We start from the raw sequence: 26046 nt of genomic DNA, 5'->3' as shown, positions 1-26046 counted from the left end.
TTTTTTTTTAAAGGAAAAAAGAAATGGTTGTTTTCTTCCCTGTACTTAATTGAGAAACATGGAGTGGCATTGAACCAAATGTTGATGAAAAGGCCTGATACAAAAGCATGAGAATTTTAGAAAGTTGTAAGTAGGAGGGCCCACAGCCAGAGTAACTAAAGGTCCTGACTCACACCCACTGTCCCAGTGACTACTTGCCCCCATTCCTCTCTCCACAGGTCCCAGTTTGATTCAATGCTTGGCCACTCAAATCACAGCACAAATGCCCGGGAAGCAGCGAACCTGGGATGGGTAGTACTAACCTTCCTAATGACTGTGCTCTTCCCCATCCCCAAGGACATCACAAGACCAACTGAGCAATGACATCACAAGCACCTACAACTGGCAACTTTTGATTAAAGATCTTAGCAATGGTTTGACTCTGCATCTGTCAGGAGTTCAACAGCCATTTCCTTCAGAAAGGGTTTCCCTAGTACCTTTCACTGGGGTGATTCCTGGCTTCAGAAATGGCAAACATACGATCAAGATGTTGTTGATGTGATGATTACAGCTTATGGGGCTCTAACCATTTGCAAGGCATGGCGAATCTCTGCTTACTCTAGGTGGCCAGAGAAAATGACTTACCTGCCCTGTACCATCAGACCTGCCTCCATCTATCAGGATGGACAACAGTACCCATCCCATAGAATTCTGAAACCAAACAGGATGTTCCCCAGAGTCTGGCATACCATAGGAACCCAAGACATGATGTGGCCCAAGATGCTCTCATGGTTACAATTTTTACTATGCCTGTTATTGTCATTATCCCAGTTCCTCAGTCTGCATGCTTCATGCTTGCTATTATCAAGCGCAGTGTGCAGTTGCAGAAAATAAACTCTGAAAGGTAAATAAGACAGGGTTGGGCAGAGACTGAATTGTGTTCAACTCTCAGGGCTGTTTTCACCATACCAGCTTCCACATTTGGGCTACCTAGGAATAAGCAATGGCATAGAATGTGGTTGTGTGTTGGTTAAATTGACATATCCATCACTTATAGTGGTAAGATAAACTTGTTTATTTAGGTCCATTAGCAGGGAGCTGGGTTAGAACTGGAGCATGTGGAACTTGACCCAATAATCCTATGGGATGCTGGCCCATGGGCTTAGCATGCTGTGCCACTACGGCGGTCCCAGTGGGCAGAAGTAATTACTGTCTCCTACTGCTGGGGTCGAAGGAGAAGCAGAGGACGGAATATGCAGCAGAGAAGCATGAAATTCTGTCCAGAAACTTCAACAGGGCTGGAAAAGCACCTGATCTGAAACTGACAGGTCTTTCCCCAAAGGTTTCTATTTCATAAACTTAATGCTTCTGCAATAAAATAGAATAGAATAAAAACAAAAGCCTTCAATATTAAAAGGAATGTATGATGGTCGCCGTCTTTATTTTTTGGGCCTCATTTCTCTAAGGCTAACACTGCTGTTTGGAAATTCCCACATAAAAGTTCCTTCTCTGTGTCCCTCCACGAGGCTTGGCTTCTCTGGCCGGGATGGTTGGATTTTTCTCCCTCATTTACCCCAGTCACTTCTGGGGCAGCACTTGTAGCTGCCTGTTTTGGGTTCACATCAGCAGGGTTTACAGATCTTCTCCCACTCTGCTTCCAACCTTGGTTTTCTGCATTCAGCTTGTCCATCTTAACTGCCCGTCTTGTCCTAGTAGGTCCTTGGTGAGCATTTGTTGAAGGAGCAGTTATCACACTATCTGAACTTTGTTATGAACATGCTGGGTTGGAAAGGAACTTCCAAGCGGCCTACCTCCGCCCCTTTACCTACCAGCCGAAGGACACAGAGGGAAGAAGCGGTGTGAGTCAGGCAGTATCTCGGGTGAATGGATCTCCAGGTCACACCTAGGAAGGTGGATGCCAGACCCTGCTGGGACTCCCTTGCTGTTCTGTAAGACATCGAGAAACAGTCCAGTCCCTGCTCCCTTTCCCCTACACTTCAGAAGATCAGCTCAGCTTAGGTGGAGGGGCCCAGAAACACGTGCAACAAGGCTGCTGAAGGGGCCGAGGACAGGGGACCACGAGAGATTTGCTTTCATTCATAGAAGACGACAGTGGGTGGGAGAGAGGATTTCTGTGAAGAAAAGAACTGGCCCTTTTCACTTAGCAGGGAAGAGTGAGCTGCTTGGGTCTTGCATACGCTGTGAAGTCCAGTCAGATGCTTTTCCCGTGACACAGGGGTTGCAGTCCAAGACAAAATTCAGAATCTGCTGTGAGTCAGCCTGGGGTAAACTTTGGCGGGGCCTGCGCAGCAGTCGTAGGGGAAGGCGTGCATTGCGGTGGTATACTGGGCTGCATCTACGTTTGAAATGCCTTCACCCAGCTTTCCCCACGCTGTGTAGCCCTGGCCTTGCTTCTGCAGCCTGCATGATGTAAGGGGAGCTCCAAGCTAGATGAAAAAGTTGTCATCATCTTGTCCTTTAGGTAATTAATCAACGGGGATTCTTTTCTTGGGGAATAATGTTACTTGGAACATTCTCCCCATCCGCCGCTGCCCTGTAGTATCAATTATGCAGCGGGAGAGGAGTTCCACCAAAGACACAAAGGGATTTGGTGTAGTCTGGTTGCAAAGAAACAAGGCTAAGTTGGTGACCCGGCACAGTACACTTGACTGCTTCCAACCCAGCTGGGTCTCCTGCCAGACCGCCCGATTCTGCAGAAGAGCAATGCATCCTGCATTTCCTCCAGATTCTGACACAGAGCTTGCCTGCTGGCTCTGAAATCCACAGCAAGCACGTAGCTGTATAACAAGAGGTTTTTGCCCCATCCCTACTGCTAGCTTCCCAATAACCAGGGTTTATTATTCCCTTATTCTATGGTGAATGCTGCAGTTTAAAAATTCATCGAGTGGGAATGGAATTTATCCTCCGAAAGTGAGGTCCAGTGGATCACTTATCCACTGATGCCATCTGGATCTGTGAGGGTTTCTGCCATCCTTGCCTTGTGCCATGAAGGAACAGAATTGGACAGGACACCAGTGCTGGGAGTCCTGACTGCCAGCTAGGTATGCATACGGGAGGAGAGAAACGGGAGGGGAGAAGGAGAATGGGAGAGAGGTGAAACGGGGAGGGAGGGGAAAAGGTACAAGAATTCAAACCAAAATCCAATGCAAAATCTCTCTCCAAAGGTAACCTATGACATGTTGGCTATTCTGAATCTGTCATTAAACTGTCTTGTCCTTGCAAAGCCAAACCTCTGATCTTTCACCCTTTGGCATACAGCCAAACTACTTTCCTCTCTGTCCTTGTCTCCATCCTTTTGTCTCCCTGGGTTGCTGCTGTTAGGGAATGCAGGAGGAGTGCGAGCAGTGCTCTGCACTGTGCATCAGGAACATGGACTTTGAAAGCCACCCTGAAGGAGAAAAGAGGCCTCACGAGAAAACGGCAACTTCCTGATGTGAGTACACTGTAACAGACAAGAGAAGACAGGTCCGTTCCACAAAACCCGTCTCGGAAACTTCACAACAGGAACGCTATGGAAGCCCTGGAGCCCTTCTAAAGATTTATCTGTGTCCCTCTCTGGAAGAGATCACTAAAGCAAACATGGAATGCAACTGCCTGAGACTAGTCTCCTTCCATATACACTGTGCTTTAAGAAAATGCTTCTCATCTCTCATTAAAATTATGACATCATTTAATGTCATTCAAATGAAAGAAGAGAGTCTATTAGTTAGAGTGATCACCATGAATATTATACTACTAATAATAATACTAATAGAGTTGCTTTGATGATAGCATTTATTCCAAATACAAAATGGCATTTGCCAATCATCTGATCCAATGACTAACAGATCTGTAAAGCAACGAAACAGGAAAGACACTGGAGAGAAAAGCTATTCTGATCAGAAGATTTTTTGGTGCATGCACTCATGAAAAATAACCTGAAGCCCACAAAGTTTCCTGTGGCCTTCCAAGTGGGACTCTCCGGAAAATTATGTGTATGCACAGGGTGTGGGGGGCAGCTTCATTTTCAAACATACTTGTCTAAGGAATATCTCAGTTTTACAGAAAGCAAAGAGCAATCTCTCAGATGACATGCATGGTTCTTAACCATGTGGGCATGCATTCATGAGTAACAGTACATTTGGTTTGGAGGCATAGATAGGGGCATGGATGTCCTGTATATGGAGAAACTAGGCAGGCCAAGTCTACCTCAACATTTATACTCCATACTAATGAAATGGTAAAGTGCTGTTACTGATCTCTTCTTCATTAAAAAAGAAAAAAAGAGTGATAAAGGAAGAAAATGGAGAAGCAGCAGTAAAACTGCAGAAAAAGTGTGTGTGTGTGTGTGTGTGTGTGTGTGTTGCATATTGCACATCTTCGTTTTGGTAACCCAAAGAGGGAATATAAGCTTAAAGTCCTGAATTTAACAAACCTAATTATCAAGACTTAATTAGTACCAAGGGTACAGCTTCATGGAACACCTGCAGACTTAATTTATGTCCTGACAGAGAGGAACAAGTGTTAATGGGCTGTATTTATGTTAATACCTGAACCTTAAGAGCCAGTGGAACAAAACAGACCGTGGGCTGGTTTTCCAGGGTACAGAGCAAATATAAAAGACTTTCATCTTAATGCTGGTTTGCACATAATTCTTCAGGGATCACAGAGATCTACTTAGACTTTGAAAAACAGAAAAGTAGAATATGAAAAAGTAGAATCATTTGGGATATTTGTAAATGTCTCACAAGATCAAACCATAAACTACTGGCTATCTCTTGTGCAGAAGACTGATACTCTCAGTGTTCAGAATAGGTGTTTCTTTTAAAGTCTACAAGGTTAAATCCCATTGCTTCCATTAATGCTGTTATACTGAGACACCAGCTAACGTCAATGGTATGTCACAGTATTAAGGTCTTATGTGAGGAGCCAGACAGACACAGAGAAAAGAACTTGACTCAGGCCAGGTTTCTAAGCAACGTAAGGATTTGGAGTCCAGTCTCATCCCTCTAATAAGCAGATAATAATAATAATAATAATAATAGCCAGACACTTATTTATAAGATACTCAGCAAACTAAAAATACATGCAACGGCCTCCATTTGATGAAGAACATGCACAGAAATCCTACGATTAATGTCACACACAGTGAAGAAAAACTGATCCGCCCTCAACACTTCCATCAACATGGTTGTATGGCTGTGAGCCAATGCATTAGGACAAGAAAAAGAAACACAAGCCACAGAAATTGGAGTGAGAGGAGTAAACCTGTCTGTATTCAGGCAACATAGAAAATCCCGTGGAAGCTTTTAAAAAGTAGAAAAGAAATGAACTTATAAATAAATTTTATGGTCACTGCACATAAAACCAATTTGTTAGAACTAAAATTCTACGTAGTAGCAACAAGCAGTTGGAAGAAAGATTTCAGAATGCCACTTATAACAAGCATAAAAAGCAAAATAAAGACTCATGTCAAAAATCATAAAGCATCACTGATATATTTACAAAATAAAGATTTAAATAAATGGAGAAGCAGGTACATGTGGATTTTTAACCATCAGTTGTGTTAGGATTTCAATTCTCCTCAAACTGATCAATAAATCCGACGCTATACCAAATAAAATCTATCATACCATTTTCAATGAAACTGAGAAGCTGATCTTAAAATTTATATGTAGAAGCACAGTATCTAAAACAGCCAAAACAACCTTGAAATAAAGAACACATTTGCAGTCCTTACACTATCTAGCTTCCAAACTGTAAAGTTACAGCAATCAATGCAGTAAATATTTGAGAAAAAAAAAATCTAGGATCAATTCAGCACTATAGAAAGTCTAGAAGTAGACAGACACACACACATAAACATTCAAATGATTTTTTACAAAGGTGCCAAAGAAATTCAATAATGGGAGAATTAGTCTTTGAACAAATGGTACTAAAACAACTGGCCATCTATTTGGGAAGAAAAATAAAGCTTGACCATTACCTCACACCACATACAAAAAGTAATTTGAGATGGAACACAATTCTAAAAGTAGAAAAGACAGATATGTGGGATATACAGCAGACTCATAGAATGGCAAATGCCCTAAATAGCACTCTGGCCTCAGAATCAGTCCTTAGGGCATTTGGATCTGGATTAAAAGCCCGTGAGTTTCTCAGGCATGGAAAGCCAAGACACTGTCACAAAAAAATGACCTAAATGAAAGATCTCTGTGAGTGAGAGCCCACTGGAAAGAACAGGCCATCAAAGGAGGTACCTTTCTCTGAAGGGAGGAGAGAACTTCCACTTTGATTATAGCCTTGTCTAAATAAGGTCAGAGTTTGTGAACTCAAGAGGCTTCCATAGTATTGGCAGCTTATGACAAGAGCCTTGAGTGATTACTGACGTCATAAATAAGAGTGTCAATTGTTAAATCAACAATAGGAGTCACTGTGCACTTACTCCCCATGTAGGATCTCTGTCCTTAATGTGTTGTACTATGCGAATTAACAGTAAAACTAGTCTTAAAACAGTACTTTATACTTTGTGTGTTTGTGTGGGTGCAATCTGTTTAAATCTTTACTTAGTATATACTAAGTTGATCTTCTGTATATAAAGATAATTAAAAATGAATAATAATAATAATGAGGAATGGGATGGGAGAGGGAGTAGGAGATGGGATGGTTGGTGGGTGGGAGGGTGGTTATGGAGGGAAAAATCACTATAATCCAAAAGTTGTACTTTGGAAACATATTTATTAAATAAAAGTTTTCTAAAAAAAAAAAGACAAGACAGCTATGGAGTTTCTAAAGGAATATGTCTTATCAATTACAGAATCTGTAAAGAGTTCTCAGGACCAAAAAAAAAAAATCATTAACCATAAATGTAAAGAAAGAGACAAAATATACACTATCATGGTTAAAAACTGCTCCTCAAAAGACAAGAACAAATAAGCAAGATATAGATTAGGAGAAAATTCACAATATGTATCAAAAAAGCCTTGTATCCAAAAGGTAGCTAATATTCCTATAACTCAATATTAAAAATATAATCGAAGTTTGTAAAAAGAGGCCAGATATGTGAATAAATACTTCAAAGAAAGAAAATTTATGAAAGGCTAATGAACTCATAAAAATATGCATTAGTCATCAAGAAAATAGAAAGCAAAACTAGCAAGAGAGAGAGCATGTCACACCACTAGAATGGCTACAATTAAAGACTGAAAATAGTAAGTTCTGGTGAGAACGTGAAGTCTCACTTGCTTCTCATGGGAATTTAAAGTAGTACGAACACTTCACACAACGGTGCAGCAGCATCTTAAAAACGTAAGACACACACGTCCTAAGAGCTAAGAATTCTACACTCAGTATTTATCAAAAAGAAATAAAAACATGAGTGCACAAAAAGATTTATACAAGAATATGCCTGGTTAGCTGTATTCGTAATAGCTGCAAAATGGAGACGAGCAAACCTCATCACCAGGAATGGATAAACATACTATGATATATTGTTATAATAGGAAATTATGCAGCATTGAGAAACAGAGAAAACTTGGATGTCTTATTTTAAGATTACTTTTGAGCTTATTTATTAACACCTATCTAAGTATATCAAGCCTGTGGTCAGAGAACCAACCGAGGAACCAAATGTCGTGGCTTTGCTTCTCATTAGCTATGTGACCCTGGGCGAGTTCTCAGCTTCAGTAGTTTCCTGATCTGGAGAAGAGAGGGAAACCACAGTGGCCCTGTAGGGCTGCGGTGCAATTCCAATGTGATGAGGGATACAGAGCACAAAATTAAGGGTTCCAGGTCTTGTTATTAACATAACAGTCTCATCCTATTCTCTGTAATTTTGTAAATAGGGAGTGACTTTGGGAAGCTTTCCAAACTCTTGTTTCTGAAGCTGACCGAGTGGGTCTATGAAAATAATCTGGTGACTTTTATTTTTAAATGAGTCAATGTAGGGCAGAGAAGGTTAAGCCACTGCCTGTGACACTGACATCCCACACCAGAGTACCAGTTCAAATCCCGGCACCTCGTCTTCCAATCTGGCTTCCTGCTAATGCACCTGAGAAGCAATGGAAGACGCACAGTGCTTGGGCCACTGTCACCCATGTGGGAGACACAGCTTGGCATAGCCCTGGCTGTTGTGTGTATTTAAGGAGTGAACCAACACATGGAAGACATTCATAGGCATTCTCTGTCTCCCCTTCTTTCTCTGTCACTCTGCCTTTCAAATAAACAAGTCCTTTAAGAAAACCAAGTCAGTAAGTTCATAATGGAAATAATCCTTTTAATAAAAAAAATTATTTATTTGAAAGTCAGAGTTACATAGAGAGAGGGAGAGACAAGGATCTTCCATCTGCTGGTTCACAGCCACAATGACAGGGGCCAAGTCAGATGCGAACCTAGAAGCCAGAAACAACTTCTGGGTCTCCCATGTGGGCGGCAGGGCCCTAACTACTTGGTCAGCTGTTTTTCCCAGGACATCATCAGGGAGCTGGATCAGAAGCAGAGTAGCAGGGACATGGACCGGCATGCACACGGGATGCTGGTGTCACAGGGAGCAGCTTTACCTACTGTGCCACAACGCTAGCCCCAGTGATCATTTTTGAGACACAATTTAGCACAACTTCTGTTCCTCTCCAGCAGTATTTCTACTTCCTTTTCTATCTTTTTCTTAAAGAGCATTTATCTGTCTGTTTTCAGAGCCCTTTCAAGAATACCTTTCCTGATTACTCCTGTGTGGAAAGGACATTTATGTAAACGTTGAGAACTGTTCTTTTCCAGAATGAAGAGCCAAATCCAGTATGTACAACCTGGGTGTTCAATTACGCTCGGGACCCAGGACGTGAGCTTTCCTAAAGAGAACACTGCCTAACTTGAAAGGAAGACTGAGGTTTTCTGCTATCAGCTTCCAGGCCTGGAGGTCACTGCATAAGGCCAGGTACTATGAGACAAGCGGCCTGGTGCTGGAGAGGACTTACTTTTGTTAGCATCTCTGAATTCAGCACAACCGCAGAACACTCAAATCGAGGGTTCGTCAACGTAGCTGACTAACACACTTTGTAAAGATCGCTGGGGAACATACTAAGAGTAGAAGTAAAACATAATAACAGCTACTTCCTGGGTGGGGTTTGCAGTATCAGAATGATCAGGATTTCCAGGGAATAGTTTTCCAACACCTCAGATAACTTCCAAGGATGAACAGGCCTTTGCCTGTGTACAATGAGAACTTGACAACAAATACAGGATGGACAGAAAGGTGCACGAAAGGAACACAGGAGTCATGGGATAGCACGAGGCTGTTGTCACACTGCCACGCGGCTGGCAGAAGGCGCAAGGCGTGAGTGTCTGCCCCGACTGCGAAAACACGCAGGTCCTCCTCTGTGAACGCCTGCATTTCCAAGGTACCAGGAATCAGAAAGGAAGAGGTGGCATGCCCTGAAACCGGGCCCTTTTTCTAAATAACACTTAATTGAGAAAAGAGAAGAAACCCACAGAAAAGTAAGGCAGACCTACTGATGAACAGGCAGATTTTATTTCTCTTAATAGGTTTAGCCCAGCTTCTTAAAAAATGTTCTCAAGGAGGTGATGCTATCAACTTTGAAATGTGGTTTCAAAAAGCGGATATTACACTTTAGCACATGTCTAATAACTGCCCTCAGTATGGAAACAATGAAGGCAAACCATTGAGTTTATTTTCCTAATCATCCGACCGAGATAAGACAGGCACAGGGTTCTCGTAAACAGGCTCCAGGCGGCATGATGGGAAGCCCAGGCTCTCTGAGCCGCAAGCGAGGAGGCGGAGGGCTGCTGGCTTCCGCATGCCTCATCGCGGGGTGCCGGGGTGGATCCACTGCAACGGGGTAAGCGATGGGTGCTGTCGTCAGATAATTTCTGATCGAACATTCTGAGAAGTGAGCTACGCGCTGTGCTCAGTAAGTCACTGTGGTTCTCAAAAGAGCTGCCCATATGAGGGGTCCTAAGGTCAACTTTGGGAGCTTGTCAACACCTTCAAGACTCAGTTTTAATTCTGTCTTCCGGCTCAGTCTTCTTTAACCCGAACACAGCCTTCCACAGTATTCTATCTGTTCTTCCCATGGCCTCACTCCGCTCTGAGACACACAAGAACGGGCTGGGCAAGTGTGAGGACTGTGCTGCTCACTAGACACATCGAGCCATTTGTTCTGTGGAAGAACAGACTAAAGAATTAGGATTCGCTTGGTTTGCAGCTGTGGCAAAGAACTAGGTGGAGCAAAGAGCTGATCTCAAAAACCCGTGTGCTGGCGTTCAACACATCCACATCCATATTGCATGCCCCTGTTCCATACCTACTGTGGCTTCTGTGTCCAGCTTGCTGCTCACATTGCCCCAGGTGGGCCGCTAACCAGGTTCTTACCCTCTCCGTGGGTCCCAGATTGAGTTCCCAGCTCCTGGCTTCAGCCTGGGTTGCAGGCATGCTTCCAGCCAGTACAGACATTGACTATAAACTAATCTAGACGAAAAACAGTCTAGGGATCTATTATCTACAGTGATAAGCACCACTGGAAATCAATAAATTAGATGTTCAATAGTACATTTGGGGGAGGATATCCTTTGTGTGGTTGGAGGGGACAAAGGAACAAGGTTGGAATAGTAGGAACTCTATTCCCACTAACTCAGCAACACAACAGTTAGGTTGCATTTGTGTGTGTGCATGTGGAATGTGGGTTTATTTTTAAAGATTTATTTATTTATCTGAAAGGCAGAGTGACAGAGGGAGAGAGAGAGAATGAGGAAAAAGAGAGAGAGAGAGAAGGCGGGAGGGAGGGAGGGAGAAAGAGAGAGAGATTTTCCATCCTCTGCTTTACTCCCGAAATATAACTTTTTAAAATTAAAAGGTAAATATACACAAAAGCAATTAAAAATTGACACAGGAAGGAAATGACTCTGCAGCATTTGGGGTCCCTGGCACTCAAGGACATTGGAAACAAGACATCTGCTCAGCCAGTGCTAAATCTGTCAAGGAAAATACTGTGCACCAGTTCGAAAGGTCCCTCTCGGAAGTGTCCTGTTCTTCTGGGAAACGGAAGGCGCCATCTGAGCGCAGCTTCCTCTCACCTGTGTGAACCCGAAGTGTGAAGGGAGAAGGTGAGAGAGGCGGACAGGGCACACTCAGGAGCAGCAGAGGATGGGCAGTTTCTGTAACAAGGGGGAGGGTCGTTGAGTTCACAACAGTGCCAGAAAGACCCTTGCAGGATATGGGGTCTGTAGCCCCCGACTACAGAATCGCCTAGGCAAGGAAGAGAAAAGGAACAGCGTTTGAAATATTAGCTGCAGGCAGAAACTAAAATGGTAGCCATGTGGGAAGAGGAGGCAGGGGCTGAGTCTGAGAGAGGAGTGGGTGGGGGAGGAAATGTCTGAGCAGTCGCCCACCCTGCTCTGTTTTGGCATTTGGCTCGGCTTGGGGATGGTTTCCTAAGAAGCGACAGAGATAAAAGCCAAATCAGTCTAGACTACTGGAAAATAAAGGAAGAATGCTGAACACGAGGAGCTCAGAATGACGGCCTCACCAATTCAAATGCTGCACAAGGGGGGACAGGCCCCGGGGACTGGGGTGCTCCTCGAGTCTTGCCTCTGGGAGCTCGCCGGAGCCAAAAGGATGGCACCCCTCATTTCAGGCACAGGGGGTCAAGAGGGGTCTCTTTCCACCTTCACAGTTTCCTCGCAGGGCATCTTGTTTCACATCTGTGTGCCTTTGTATGTGAGGCCCCTGCCAGCCTGGACAGCCTCCTTGTCGGTCAGAGTAACTGCCGTGTAACCACCACGGCAGACAGGGTGACTCCTGGAGCCAGAGCTCCTGGACCTCAGGATCTGCTCTAAGGAGCCCGCTCCTGCTCTTAGAAAACACTGAGCTTCCTCCTGTCACTCTGGAAGGAAGTCGAGGGCACTGCCTGTCCCCCTGTGTGTGCTGAAGGATGGAGAGGACATCAAGTCCAGCACTTGGCTTAGAAGGTGAGCATGAGGAAAGCCAATCTGCTCAAAGAGCACTGCACCTTCCCTGAAATGGGATGACCAAGACCCCAGATCCACAGTCCTTGGCCTGGTCCAAACCATGGCTGAGCAACGTGTGAAACAGAGGGAAGGGAGCTGCAGTGTTGTTGATAGCCGAATACTGGCTCCCAAGGTATCACCATCACTTGCCCCAAAGGCCTCACCCAGCACACTGTTAACCAGATTGTGTAGTGTGGGTTCTGGCAAGTGGACTTGCATTTCTAATACAGAAGTTCTCAGTATGTAAAACATACTGAGATAAAATGTAGGAAAGAATGCTTTGGAACAACAGCCATACGGTCCAGCTCCCCATTCTTCATGTTCAGACCGGGTAGTTGAGGGGATCTGTCCAAGTCCACTAAATTCAAATAAAGTTAGAATCAGCCCTAGCATATCTCTCATACCAGAACCCAACGATCTAGTCCCCTTCTAAGACTGTAAACCTCTTCAAGGCATCTTGTTGGCCTTCCGTACCCACTGTGAACACAGGCCCAGGATGGCCTAGCAGTGCTCCTGTCATGCGAGCATCCGTTGCCTGGAAGGATCAGAGAGGAGCCAGGGAGTGCTCCAGGATGGCTCCTTCTTCTGTCCAGTCCCTGAATGTCCTACATAACTGCCGCTGTTCTCACTGCTGACGGAGAATTCATATGGAGGAGAAACCAATGTTATGTAAGTGACAATATTCAGAAAGAAAGGGGAAAATAGCCCATTTTATTAAAGATACATGTTTTATGTTCTTCTAGGCCTGGAATTTTTTTTTTCATTTTTTACTGCTTAGCTATCGTAGATTTTGATTTCCCAAGCTAGTTAAGACCTCCTCTGAGCTACACCGGCCGTATCAGAGGACAGAAGCTTAGGAAAACCAAAGCTGCTTATTCATCTAGTAGAACTGATCAGGAAATAAAAAGTTATTATTTACAGGTTAATTTTATCCCTTTGCCTACATATATAAAATTTCTACTGGGGCTTTTCAGTAGCCTAGAATATCATCCAGCGGTGGATTCCGGATCTTTTGTCACCTTTCAAGATCCGAGAATCTTTCTGGACCAATTTAGAAGAGAAGGATGTTACAGCAAACAGACAGCCCAGCTGCTAATGACGAGCAACAGTTCAATATTTTATGCCACCTTAAAAAAGTTTCAGTAACTGAAGGTGTTCTCACATTAATTCTTTGCATCAATTATTGACAGAGAATTTAATTTAAAGGCAACTAGTCAGTAACCTAGGGGTAGTGTTTTAAATAATTTATAATTGCTGCATGGGTGTAATCATATTGCTATTGATTCCGATCCAGTCACTTCTACAGGTCCAGCAGGTCTTATGCTAATTACTTGCCGTGAGATCACCTTTTTAACTCTGTATTCCCTGGTAACAGGAACTCATTATAAATATAATTTAATGAAGTGCAATCTTTCAGAGTCCTTGCAGAAACGGGGGCAGGGAAGAGGGGACAGGAACTTAGCAGGAAGCCAGGAGTTGAAAGCATTATGCTGTGATTCGTAGATAACATCCTAAATCTGAAATCAGATTTTATCATTCAAGCAGCAGACGAGACTGAGACAACAGGGTGGAACACAGGGTAAATGGAGATGAGGAGGGCAGAAAAGAGCAAATTAATAGAAACAGACATAAATAACTTCGTTCTGCAGCAAAGCTGTCTGAGTAACACTACAGCCATCCCTGGTATACTTTTTTATCCGCTATGAAGCAGACTAGCAATCTTTCAGGGGCATGTGGGCAAGTATGTTGTGATGTACTGAAAATCTGCTGGAATGAGGCCCACTGTATGCTTTCGCGTAGCCTCAGACACCGTGAACCAACGCAGGATTCCCTTGGTAGAAGGAGATACAGGATGAGGAGGTACAGGGATGCATGTCAACACTTTAGGACAACATCTATGGATACCTTTTACTGGGTAACAAAACAGCATGGAATCCATGATTTTTCTATACACTGTTATGCTGAACAAAGCTAAGGCCGGAATTTAGATAAACAAAGTGAGCAGGAATGTCATCAGTAAACACTAGCGCAGGTAGTACTTACATGAGGCACGCTCAGGATGCTGGGTTGGAGAAGACAGAATGGGGAAATCCTGGCTGAGAGAGCAGACCAAATGTAGACACCACTGCTCCTTGACTCTCTCCCTCCCTCCCTCTGCCTCCCCTGGCAAAGAGAGAGCAACTCCCGGGGTTGCCCAGGGCAAGGGATGTGAAGACAGCAGTCCCAGTTCTAGGAAATCAGGAGACCCTTCCAGGTCAGACCACGACTTGTGGCTGAGCTGTGCTGACACTGGGCCGGAGGTGGGGTGGGGGGCAGCCTCAGAGGATCCAGAGAGGAAAGGAGGGATGCCCAAGAGGTCAGAGAAGAGCATGCCAATAGTGTTTCCATGTATTTGCTTCCATTTTTAGTTCTAGAAATTTCATCTGTAAAGCAATCCCCATTCAATAGCAATCTGTCTCTTTTTTACTATAGGTATTGCCTGTGTGTTTATTTGTTTTTAACTATTGGGATATTGATTTTACATAGGAAAAAACTCTGTGTGTGTGTTCTGTTGGAGTAACTATGTAGTAAATGTAACTTTTCTGTACCACCTGGTTTTAGGTTCCAAAGAATTCCTAATACAGAAAAGGCAGAGACATGGAGAGATCTATTTTCTGCAAGCAGAGACTTAAGATGGTGCACATCTCATTTAATCCAAATAACTCGGGTGACTTGTCAACAGTGCGAGGTAACAGAGAGTTCACCAGAGAACACGGACTTTCTCCAGAGCCTGCAGATGGTGTGTGGCCACACAGTGCTTCTCTGAACCTCGGGTGACAGCTACTGCAATCAATGTGAAACAGAACACGAAGCTACATTTGCGCAAGTTAAAAGAGAAGGAAGAAAAACATAACTGCAGAAATTGTCACCTGCCCACATCGAGATTTCGCTCACAAATATAATTCTCACTTAAGGCAAATGCAAAGGAAACGACACATTTCTAGCTTATTCCATTTCCTCTGGGCCTGCTTAGTGCCATCAGCCGTGGCCTGGTTTTCTCCTGTGTGGAGCCACGCAGACACAGGCCAGTTCTCGTGGTTATCATATCACTCTAAAATCTATTTGAAGCCGTAGGAGTGTGGCATAAACTGCCAAGAGCAAGAATTATTACTCTGAGACACGCGGATGCCACTTGGGTGTCATTGCAGACTCTTCGACGAGGACCCAGCTTGCAGGGTTCAGGCGTTGTGACCCAGGGTGTAAATCAGAGGTCAGCAAACGTTTCCTTCCCAGGGCCAGAGAGGCTCTATTTAGGCTTTGTGAGCCACTCAGTGTCTGCTGCAAACATAGTTCTGCCCTTGGAGCATGAAAGCAGCCACGGACAGCACATAAACCAAAGAGTGAGGATGCTGCCTGGTAAATTTTTACTCAAGAAAACAGGTACGGGTTGGTGTTGTGGCCTAATGGGTTAAGCCACCACCTGCAATACCAGCATCCCATATGGTCCCCTGGTTCTAGTCCCATCTGCTCCACTTCTGATCCAGCTCTCTGCTAATGCACCTGGGCAAGCAGCAGAGGACAGCCCAAGTACTTGGGTTCCTGCACTCAAGTGAGATAACTGGAAGAAGCTCCTGGCTCCTGGCTCCTGGCTCCTGGCTTTGGCCTGGCCCAGCCCTGGCTGTTGCAGCCATTTAAGGAGTGAATCAGTAAATGGAAGATCTCTCTCTCTCTCTCTCTAACTCTGCCTTTCAAATAAATACAGTAAAATATTTTTTAAAAAGAATCATCATCATCATCGTCCCTGGAACAAATCCTTTTTGCTTTGTTGATGATGCCATATTCTTGGAGGGGAGGATGGAGAGGAGGGTCCATTGCACGGGCAGTGACCCTGACCTGAGTTGAACTCTAAGATGGACATCTCCATTGCGAAAGTCAAAAGGCAGCCTGGGGTGGGGTTAAATGTCAGTTTCTGGGGAGAGTGGGGGACCTCCCAGCACAGTTTTCCTTGATCTCACTGAGTTAAGAGGTAAGGCCATGGGTGGGGGGGAGGTACCACGTGATGAGACCTGGAGGAAAGGGAGAACCTGAAAGCGTGGCTATGGGGAATAGGTGAGAATCCAGGTCAAATAGGCAGAAGGATTGCCAGGCAGTGTTGAGGCCATGAATTGAAAGAAGAAAAGGAGACTGTATCATCCCACAACAGTACCTACAATGACAGGGGGCACAGAACCCTGGGCTATTTTTGGGGACAAATTTTTGTCGTCTTAACCATGTCTCTCAGAGAGGAGCAGAATGATTCCATACCAAAACATGGGAACAGCTTGGAAAATGTAGTGGCAACTTAGAACTAAGTCCTGGTTCACTCAGTGGGGAGATACCGAAATCCATTGTCAGAGTGGATCCTTCCAACAGCAACAAAAATAACTGTCCTTGAAAGCAATGGACATGTGGCAAAGCAGTGAAGTCCCCCTTGAGATACATTCCATTTCAGAATGCCTGGTTCAAGCCTCTGCTCCTCCACACCCTGGGAGGCAGTAGGTGCTGGCTCAATTACTACCTACTACTGCCACCTAGATGGGAGACCCAGATTGAGTTTGGGCTCCTGTCTTCAGTCTGGCCCAGTTTTGGCTGTTACAGGCATTTGGGGGAGTGAACCAGTAGACGGAAGATTTCTGATTCTGTCTTTCTGTTTTTATCTGTCTCTCCACCTTTCAGAACAATGAAAAATAAACAACAAAAGGTAAGTGTCTGAGACTGAGAGGTGAACGGACGCCGGAAGCCAGGATCTAGAGAACGCTTCTCTGCCTAGAGCTGTCAGTCAGGGCCAGTCAGGGCACCTCGTGGGCCCCAGGAGGAGGGAACCTGGAAAGCAGAACAGCACGGAGAGGCCCAGGAGCGCTGCCTCCAACAATCAGGGCGGAGGGCCACAGCCCCTGCCTGGGTGCCGACCTGGGCTCTCTGTTCTGTGAAGCCAGGAGAGCTTTCCCCGCCCTGCAAGCACGCCCCCTGAAGTGAGCCCGGAAGTCCCTTTCAGGAGGAGGAAGGGAAACATGGAGTCCCAAATTGCCCCACACCTCAGGCAGGGTTAAGCATTTTATGCAGGCGTCAGCATCTTGAAGAAGCTCACCTTTTAAAAGGAGCCAGCTTTTTGTTGTAAATGGCACTGACACTACAACAAGAAAGTTCATTTCACAAAGATGATTCATTAAGAAATAAAATATTCATGGCTGACAGCTTGAAGGATCGCCATACAGTTATATTCTAATGCACCTGTCCTCTCTGTCAAGTCCAATGTGGGATGTCATGTCGCCAAAGTTTTATTTAGAAATTGTTTGTCAGAGTGAGCTTTCTAATGTGAATGAAAAATTCATTCCCTCATTAAGAAGATTTTACATGAAATGTCTAGGATTTTCAATGAACACCAGGACACGAACCAATTACTGTTAAACACTTAAAGAGACAGAATCCTGAGCTCACTCAGCAAAACCCTTAATTGCACAAATGTGGAGAAAATTCAACACCCTGAGAGGCAAACGGGAATTCTGATTTGGGAATTTCCTTGTCTTTTGTCACATCTGGAAAATTGTCACCTTTAAAAGACTCTGGGGAATTCAAACACAACTTACTGTATGGAATCCGCGCTTGTATCATTATATCTCACCCATTCCTTCCTAACACACGCCTCCTGAAATGAAATTGGAAATTTCCACCACTTGTTCAGCTCCCTAAGAAAATGACTAAAGTGTCCTGGAGAACTATTAAGTTGTTCCCAGCTGTTTCTTCAAAGTAAATAAATACACACATACATGCGCACATGCACACACTTCGTTGCCTTCCTTCCTTTCCTACCTCACTTTTGTAATTTGTATAAATATCAAACAGGTATCTCAGAAGCAGATATATTTAATGATTCCAAAATGCTTGGAGTTGGGAGAGAGCCACAACAGATTAAAATAGAGTTGAGCTGCATAGGAAGTCAGGAGGAATACACAAGGGAATTGCTTGTATAATGAAATAGCATTTTACAGCTATGACAATGGATTAAGTTGACATTGAGACTCTTTTTTGACATACGGTCTAGTTCAGCTTAATCTATGGTAGAAAATAGTTCATCCCCCAAACCGAGCCCTAGACTCAGGAAGCCTATGTGTCTATATATACGGCCAGACTGTCACTTCCAATTTCAGACAGGGTTTGAGACTGACAATATGAAAACTGAAAATTCTCCTCAACCCAGCAGACACCATAAACTTTAAGGATTTCATATTCACTTTCATATTATAGGTGCTTACCTGAACTAGCTCAAGGAAAAAGTAGCCTTGACCCTATAGCTCGGCTTTACTGCCTTCTAAGACTCTAACAATGCTTTCTGAAAAGGAAGAACTTGGAATAAAATCTTTTATCTTACAGCTGTTATAGGTGGGAGTCAGAATTTCATAGTCTTTCTTTGACCTTACCTATAGTTGCCTCTACTGTTCCTTTTATATATATTCTTCCTCTATTCAAGCTTTTCTTTTCATTTATACAAATTCCTTCCTCTATGTACATTTTTTTTAATATCTTAAATGTTTTCTTGAAAGCAGTTAGACAGTATGTGTCAGGGGCTTTAAAATCATTTGAGATGTGAGGTAAGATTCTAGGCATGTATCTTAAAAAAATTATCTTCAGGGGCTGCCACTGTGGTGTACCTGGGTAAGCCCCTACCTGAGATGCTGGTGTCTCATGTGGGAGCCAGTTCAAGGACAGGCTGCTCCACTTCCAATCCAGAAGTACCAGAAGATGGCTCAAGCGCTTGGGCCTCTGCTATCCATGTAGGAGTCCTGGGAGAATCTCCTGGCTCCTGGATTTGGCTCAGCCCAGCCGTGGCAGAGCTCTCCCCTCCACCTCCGTGTAACTCTGCCTTTCAAGTAAATAAATCTTCAGAAAAGTTTTCTGCAAATCAGGGCAGGAATTACATACAGAGATATTCAATGTCTTGTTATTTAAAACTAGCAACAACTTAAGTGACTGAGGGAAGAACTGTCCCTTTTCTAAGCCAGCATTCCAACAATGTATCTAGGATTTATTTCTCACATCACATTGAGGAAATATTCTGAATACACAGAATGCATTAAATGGAGTTTTCTTTAAAAACACTTTCCCATCCCCACTCCGAAACACGGATATAATTAAAAGCCATGTGGAAGTACAGATCTACCTGCTGCGTATTTTCGTAGCAGATGAATGAATGCTCTCTAATATATAGACCTAAGTAAGGAGGGAAAAAATCTGATCCTTCTATTAGGCAAATCAAATTATCAGTTAAAAAAGGTTTCCCCCTTCTTCTTCCGCCATTTCTGACATATTAATGTATTGAGTTGTCCCTATGGAAACTGCAAAAACTATTTACATAAATTCTCCAGTCTACCAAATTGCAACCTGCTCCAATAAATCAGACACTGAGCCTCTGGTTTCTCTGAATTTTGGTTAGCAGAACTCTGTGTTGGAAATCGCATCCAATACATTTTTCACAATCTGCCCATAATTAGTTTCACTGGGAAAACTGTGAAGAACTATTTTGCTGCTTTTAAATTCATAATTTTGGTTCAAGAGCCCAGAATAAGATGTTTAGACAGAGTGAAAACTATTTTCTAACAAATCAATATTAATTTATCTGACTGTTATGGTCTCAGGAGCCAAAAAGTGCTCTTGTACTACGCTGACAGGAAAGATTTTATCCTGACCAAATGTTATTCAAATATTTATAGGATTGGATAATTTAGTAAAGAAAATACAGATGGAAAAGGCAAGAGTGTTTTTTTTTTTTCTTCCAGAACTCCTTTCCCATTTACAAATGACAAGAGCTATTTTAAAAAGTTGGGGAAGGATTAGGAACCACCTCAGCCCCTCCCCGCTAGCCTGGGCACACTCCTTACAGAGTTGACCCTTCACTTAGTTCACAACACAAACCAACAGAGGTCCAGAGACTCTGCAGCAACCCTCAGCGGCACCCCCTCCCCCGCACCAGGGCTGACATTTTGGTCAAGTTCAAAATGCCGTGCTATGGTAGAGCCTCTAGGCTCTGGAGACCAGGCAGGGAAGCGGCAAACATTATCTTCTTTTATTCTCTCAACAGCTGAGGTGAGACTGTGTGTCTATGGACTTTTTACTAGACTGATACACACAGAAACAAACAAAAAAAATCACAAAATTTGCACATTCCACTAAATGTGTTTTCACCAACTGAACACACGCAGTAAGTACCCGGATCAAGAACCAGGACATCAGCCACATGCCAGCGCCCTCTGCATGCCCCTATCCATCCTCATCCCGACATCTAATATATGCATGTGCTGAGATCATTGTAAGCACACACACAGTGAGGGTAGTTTTCTGTCTCCTCTCTTTCTTTCAACATCATTTTGTGAGATAAATCCTTATCATTGGGCTTATTCATAGGCCATTCATTCTCATTGGTGATTAGTGTTCTCCTGTGTGACTATGGTACAACTCATTTACACATTCTGCCTCTTACGCATATTTGTATAGTTGTTTTTTTTTTTTTAATACTTGTGTGTTTGAGCAGCAGAGACACAGATAAAGAGAGTTTCCATCCCATGATTCAATCCATAAATGCTCACAAAGCCAAGGGCCTGTAACTCAATCCAAGTTTCCCACATGGATGGCAAGGAGCCAACTGCTTGAGCTGTCACCACTTCCTCACAGGGTTTGCATCAGCAGAAAGCTGGAGTTAGGAGCTAAGGGCAAGATTTGAAAGCAGGCATTCCAAAGAGGGACGCAGGCATCTCAACTGGCAATGTAACCGACGCACCAAATGCCTGTCCACAGTTTACAGATTTCAGTTATAATGAATGATGCTGCTCTATGTGTTGTTGCACTTGACTTTTGAGAAGTATGTGCATATTTCAACCAAGTATATACTTAGGAGTGGAGATGCTAGTTGATCAGATATGTTTGTGTTCAATTTTATGTATGTAGTATCTTCAAGTCTTCCCAAATTGTTGTACCAATTTCAATTATTAACAAAGATTTTTACTCCTTTAATCTTCCTATTTTAGAATAATTTTAGTTTCACACAAGGACTGAAAAGACAATGTGCAGAGTTCCTGTATGCTGTTCATTCTCTTCCCTCTAATGTCAACGTTTCCTATGACCAGGGTTAGGTGTGTTGAAACTAAGCGATTAACATTAGTTCGTACACAACTATTCAGTAAACAACAGCATTTAGAGTTTCATCTCTATTTTATAGATAGGGGAAAAGGTCCAGGTGGGTAAGCAGCTAAACTGGGATCTTGAGCACAGGAAGCGCCTCTGCGGTTCACCTCTCATTTTCCTGTCCCCTGGCCCAGAAAATGAGAGATGTTCAGGAGAAGTTTATTCCATCACTAGATACTCCATCACACCTGGAACACAAGATGACTCAGAAAATACTGACAGAAGTTATGCTGAAATGATCTGTGCCTTATCTCTAAGCCTCTTCCTGGCCTCAAACCTCCAGGTTAGCAACTTCCTGTGCTGGGAGTAGCCAGAGAAGCATATCCCTCACAGTGCAGCCACTGCTTCTTCGTCTCACCACTCTGCTGGAACAAGTCCTTGGAAGACAGACTGTGCCCTGCTCAGGCCTGTGTCACCCGTACCTCCCAGTCAGGCACTCAGCAAACTGGTGCTTCATTTAGGCATGCCTGGACATTAACTACATATAGTTTACATATTTATATTTATATATATTCCCATAAAAATTTGGTATCGAAGATGGATGGTATAAATACAACCCTTCCTCATCTCTACTGGAGCTTGGGATCACTGATTGGGAAGCACGTACGACACAAGATAGGACAGAAGATCATCCTGGTTCCGGGAGATGGCTGTGTCATCTTAGGACAGTCAGTCAATCTCTCTGGACCTGTTACCCCGGAGTTCCAGAACCAGGATACTAAAACTGTCCTGGCTCTCTAGGTATGCTTATCAAAGGGTCTAGAAACTATAATATGCTATAAACATTTTAGGAAACATTGGCCTTATGGCATTTATCTTTGTTAATAATAATACAAAAGAAATGGCAGGTAAAATGTACAACGCTATTTACTGCTAGTTCTCACTCCAGGAGAAAACGCTTGCATCCATAGACTCACTATGCAAACCTTTTGAGCACAAGAGCAGTTTTGAAGGAGAAAAGCTGGAAGAACAAATCACTGATTATTCCATTACTTCTTGCATGATTAACAGAGACCCAAGATATCAGGTACAGTATGGTGTGTCTAGATTTCATACTGTGGGACTCACATGAATGCAGTGAAGTAAGACAAAAATAATCTCATTATCAGATCATAAGTAGTTTTGATTTCAAAGCTAGACAGTTATTTTAAGGATATGGACTAGCCGTTATCACATCTGGCAAGGAGGCTAGCAATTGGTAAGCACTCCAAAAGAGATGGCTGAATGAATAGCTAATTTTCCAATACCAATGAACTGGAAACATTAAACCCTTGATGCTCCTTGAAAGTATATTTTGGCGGAAACCTAAACATCAGTTTCCTATGAATTCTGATCATCAAGAAAAATCAGATTAAATTAGACTAAAATTTTTCAGATTTTGCCTAGGTAGCAATGACTCTCAAGTCAACATTTTAGAAGAAGCCCCGGGGGGCCTACAGGGGAGATTCCTATTGAGAAGGAGTGTTCTGGAACACAGGAGGCAGGTGCTCTAGGTACTTCTGAGCGGGTGTGCTCTTTCAGGAGGCAGGGCTTTTCTGTGGATCATGAACTGATCCCAGATTTGAAACATAAGCCCACGCTGGGAAAACTAATTGTCTCTGTCCTCAATAGATCAAGTTCTTTGAAATCATCCTTTCCCAATGGCAGTGTTGTCAAAAAAAAAAAAAAAAAAAAAAAAAAAAGTAGCCACTCACGCTTCTGTGAACTCTCAGATGCTCCCGCTGTCGAGAGTACATCAGCAAGTTAGGCAAGTGAATTCCCTGGCCAATAATAAATAAGGAGCAAAGGGAATGAAGACAGGCATTTTGGCTGGATTCCAACACGGAAACCTGCCTATCCACCTTCAAAATGATGCAAGATTGCAGTTTGTTTAATGTTCATCTTATGTGCTTAATTACCGATAGTGCTTGACTAATTATTTCTTGTTTTCTACACTGTTTAAACAGAGAAGGAAAGCAGCTACACACTTTTGTATACTGAATGAGGATTTGTAACTCATTTTTGTAATCGCATAATTCCCAGAGGGCTTCATTACAAACGTGAAAGAAAACAGGATGCTAAGAGCAGGTGACAGTCTAATTTCCACAGGTACGGGTTAAAGCATTAGAGTGAAGTAATGGAAAACAAAATAAAAAATAGCCTTTAGATGTTTCCAACCATCTAAGGTGTTTTCATGTTAATAAGAGGGAAAACTGCAAATGCAGCAAAGACATCTCCGTTGGCACCGGTGTCTTTTCTGATGCCCCATCTGATCCAACATGTCTGCAAGCTTATGAAATAAACCACAAACAGACCTTAGTTTTCTTACTCACAAGTGCAAGTGTGTGGCAAGTTGAATATGGTGCCATCAATTGCATTATGTCTGTTTTTGCTCTCACACTGCATCTATTTTTTTGTATAAATTCTTCATCAGTGGAAATGATCACATCAGAATTCCTGTGGTTTGGAAAAATATGAGGCTTAAACTAAAAGAACAGAACAAGAGACCTTAAGAGATTCCAGACTCTCAGGAATCACTTCTAGGTAAGACAATGTGCCTCTTGGACGGAGATCAGGTTTAGCGGTCACATGATCAATGGCTAATTTTGTTTTTTGATAGCTGACTTTATATTCAGAATGGCATTAGCTATTTGGGGAGGTGGGGGACATCCTGAGAACGATGAGCTGTAGATTCTGTTCTTAAGGCATGAATGACATAATGGGGATTTTAAAGTAAGATGCTTGAGGTGACAGCAAACACCATCTTCACTACCCTGGTTGTCATCGTAAGAAAGGCCACACTGTTTGTCAAGTACCTGCTGTGTGTGTCTCAAACTGAAATGCAAGCTTCATAGTCCCCTACATTATCAATACCTGTCAAGCAAGCACTATCGGTCCCTTTCCCACTGGCTGAAACTCAGGTTTATGACTTTGAATATCCTTTGCTCTCAAACTCCTTATTTTTTCTCTCCTGAGTCTTCCTGTTTGAATTAAATGCAGAGGATTATAACAGTGGAAGTTACTTGATAGTGGCAGTTACTTGTTGCTGGCAAATTTCAAGAACTAATTTCAGCAGCATGGCTGGCGTACAGGCCAGAATGCTGTGTGGTGCACAGAAGAGGGACAGAGAGGAGATTAAGGAATAGAAAAGGTGACACAGCAAGCAATGTGCTACATACTCTGCATCTATTTTCTCACGTGGTCCTCATAGGAATCCTATGAAATACGTGTTAAAATAATAATAGCTAATATTTAGCTAAAAGTTCTAGTGTGGTTCAGAAAATGAACCAGGACCCTTATGTATACTATTTAGTGGGATGCTCCCCCAAACCCTATTAAGCAGTTATGGGCATTATTTACCACATTCAACTGCCCTGAGAGTAAGCTGACCCTTAGAGAGGTCAGTTTGTGTCCAAGTTATGACGGCTGTTCCACGACACGCCCTGTGGAACCCAGGGGCCTGCCTGCCAAGCCCATAGTTCTCAGCGTCATGCGAGACTACAACTCCATATGCCACCGCTGTGTTTTTGAAACTGGACAAAGTAATCTGGCCAAAGTCACAAAGCTACTGCATTGTGGTTCAGGGGTCCCATCCTCAGTCTGCCCTCCTCAACATCATGTGACACCATCCCCTCAAAAGAGGATGGCTGCTCCGGAAGCCAGCAGCGATGCTCAAAACCTCCACGGGCACTTTAGAGCCAGTACCAGGCATGCTCAGAACAAAGGAGGGCCCTGTCTTCAGGGATCGCCCTCTCGGATGACAGATACACATGAGAAAGCATCCCTGGGAGCCCTAGGAGGCAAGTGAGGGCATTTAGAAGTGGGGGAAGAAACACAAGACTTTTTCAATGCTCCCTACCCCACACCCTTTCCGAAAGACTGTCTGTGAGCTGCTCAACTTTTCGGGATGGTTTTGTTAAGCTGTAAAAGGAGTGGAAGACTGTGTACACTGCTGTGGTAGAGCAAACTGGACACGGAGTACGCAGGGTTAGTTGTGAATTCATTCATTCAGTCACAAATAGTCAGCACCAGTCACGTGCTGAGCACTCTTCCAGGCCACAGAACTAGCAGTATGACAGTCGACGGAACCGACAAGCAGCGAGGTGCCGAGGAGTGCCCCTTCTTGTACCAGGTGGGGGATGAGCACTGAACTGAGCGCCACGTCCATGTCTGTGTCTGCATCGACACACAGGGCAAGTGCTGCAAGAGGCAGAAAGCAGGGTGCTGCTTTACACAGTGGAAAGGAGACGGTTCACCGAGCAAGGACACTGAGCGAAGCTTTGAATCTGAATAGCTCGCGGCACTGCGTGGGAAGCACATTCCAAGCAGACCAACAGCTCCAGGCACAGGAGCACACCTGTCTGAGCAAAGGCTTAGCCAGAGTGACAGTGTGGATGGAGACAGGTCACAGTGGGGGACAAGCAGGTCAGAGGTAGGAGACAGACACAATAGAGGGAGGAGGCAGTCGGGTCAGAGAGGAAAGGCAGGGAGGTCAGAGGGAGGAAGCAGGCTGGGCAGACAGGGAGGGCCTCCTCTCTTATTGTGAAGATTATGCCTTTTAATTGGCCTGATAAGGAAAATACAGAATAAAGTCCTACATGGATGAAGGAGGACTAACTCTTCTGGCTTCCTCCCACATCCGGGTGTGTTAGAAGAAAAGATAAATGTCTGAATGCAAGACCTTCTGTGTTACTGATCTGAGCCCAGGGCTCAGCGCTGACCTGGGAGGGTTTTTAAGGAGAAGTGCGTGTTTCCGGAAGAGGCATTTAAATGTCCGGGGGCTCTTCGAACCAGCAGAAACGGGAACCACTTAGGTTAACAGGCAAAGTAATAAGACTGTACAGAGGAAACTCACATTTTCATACTTTATGCCTT

At 43.7% G+C, this 26046-nt stretch overlaps 1 protein-coding gene across 2 annotated transcripts in view; it reads right to left on the bottom strand.

Annotated features, from left to right (window-relative positions):
* WWOX (WW domain containing oxidoreductase) overlaps positions 1–26046 on the bottom strand; it is a 1022922-nt gene that overhangs the window by 275215 nt on the left and 721661 nt on the right. The window lies entirely within an intron of this gene.

The sequence above is a fragment of the Oryctolagus cuniculus genome, chromosome 18 (assembly GCF_964237555.1).
Source record: "Oryctolagus cuniculus chromosome 18, mOryCun1.1, whole genome shotgun sequence".
In the NCBI taxonomy this organism is placed as follows: Eukaryota; Metazoa; Chordata; class Mammalia; order Lagomorpha; family Leporidae; genus Oryctolagus; species Oryctolagus cuniculus.
This window is presented reverse-complemented; position numbering and strand designations above follow the sequence as displayed.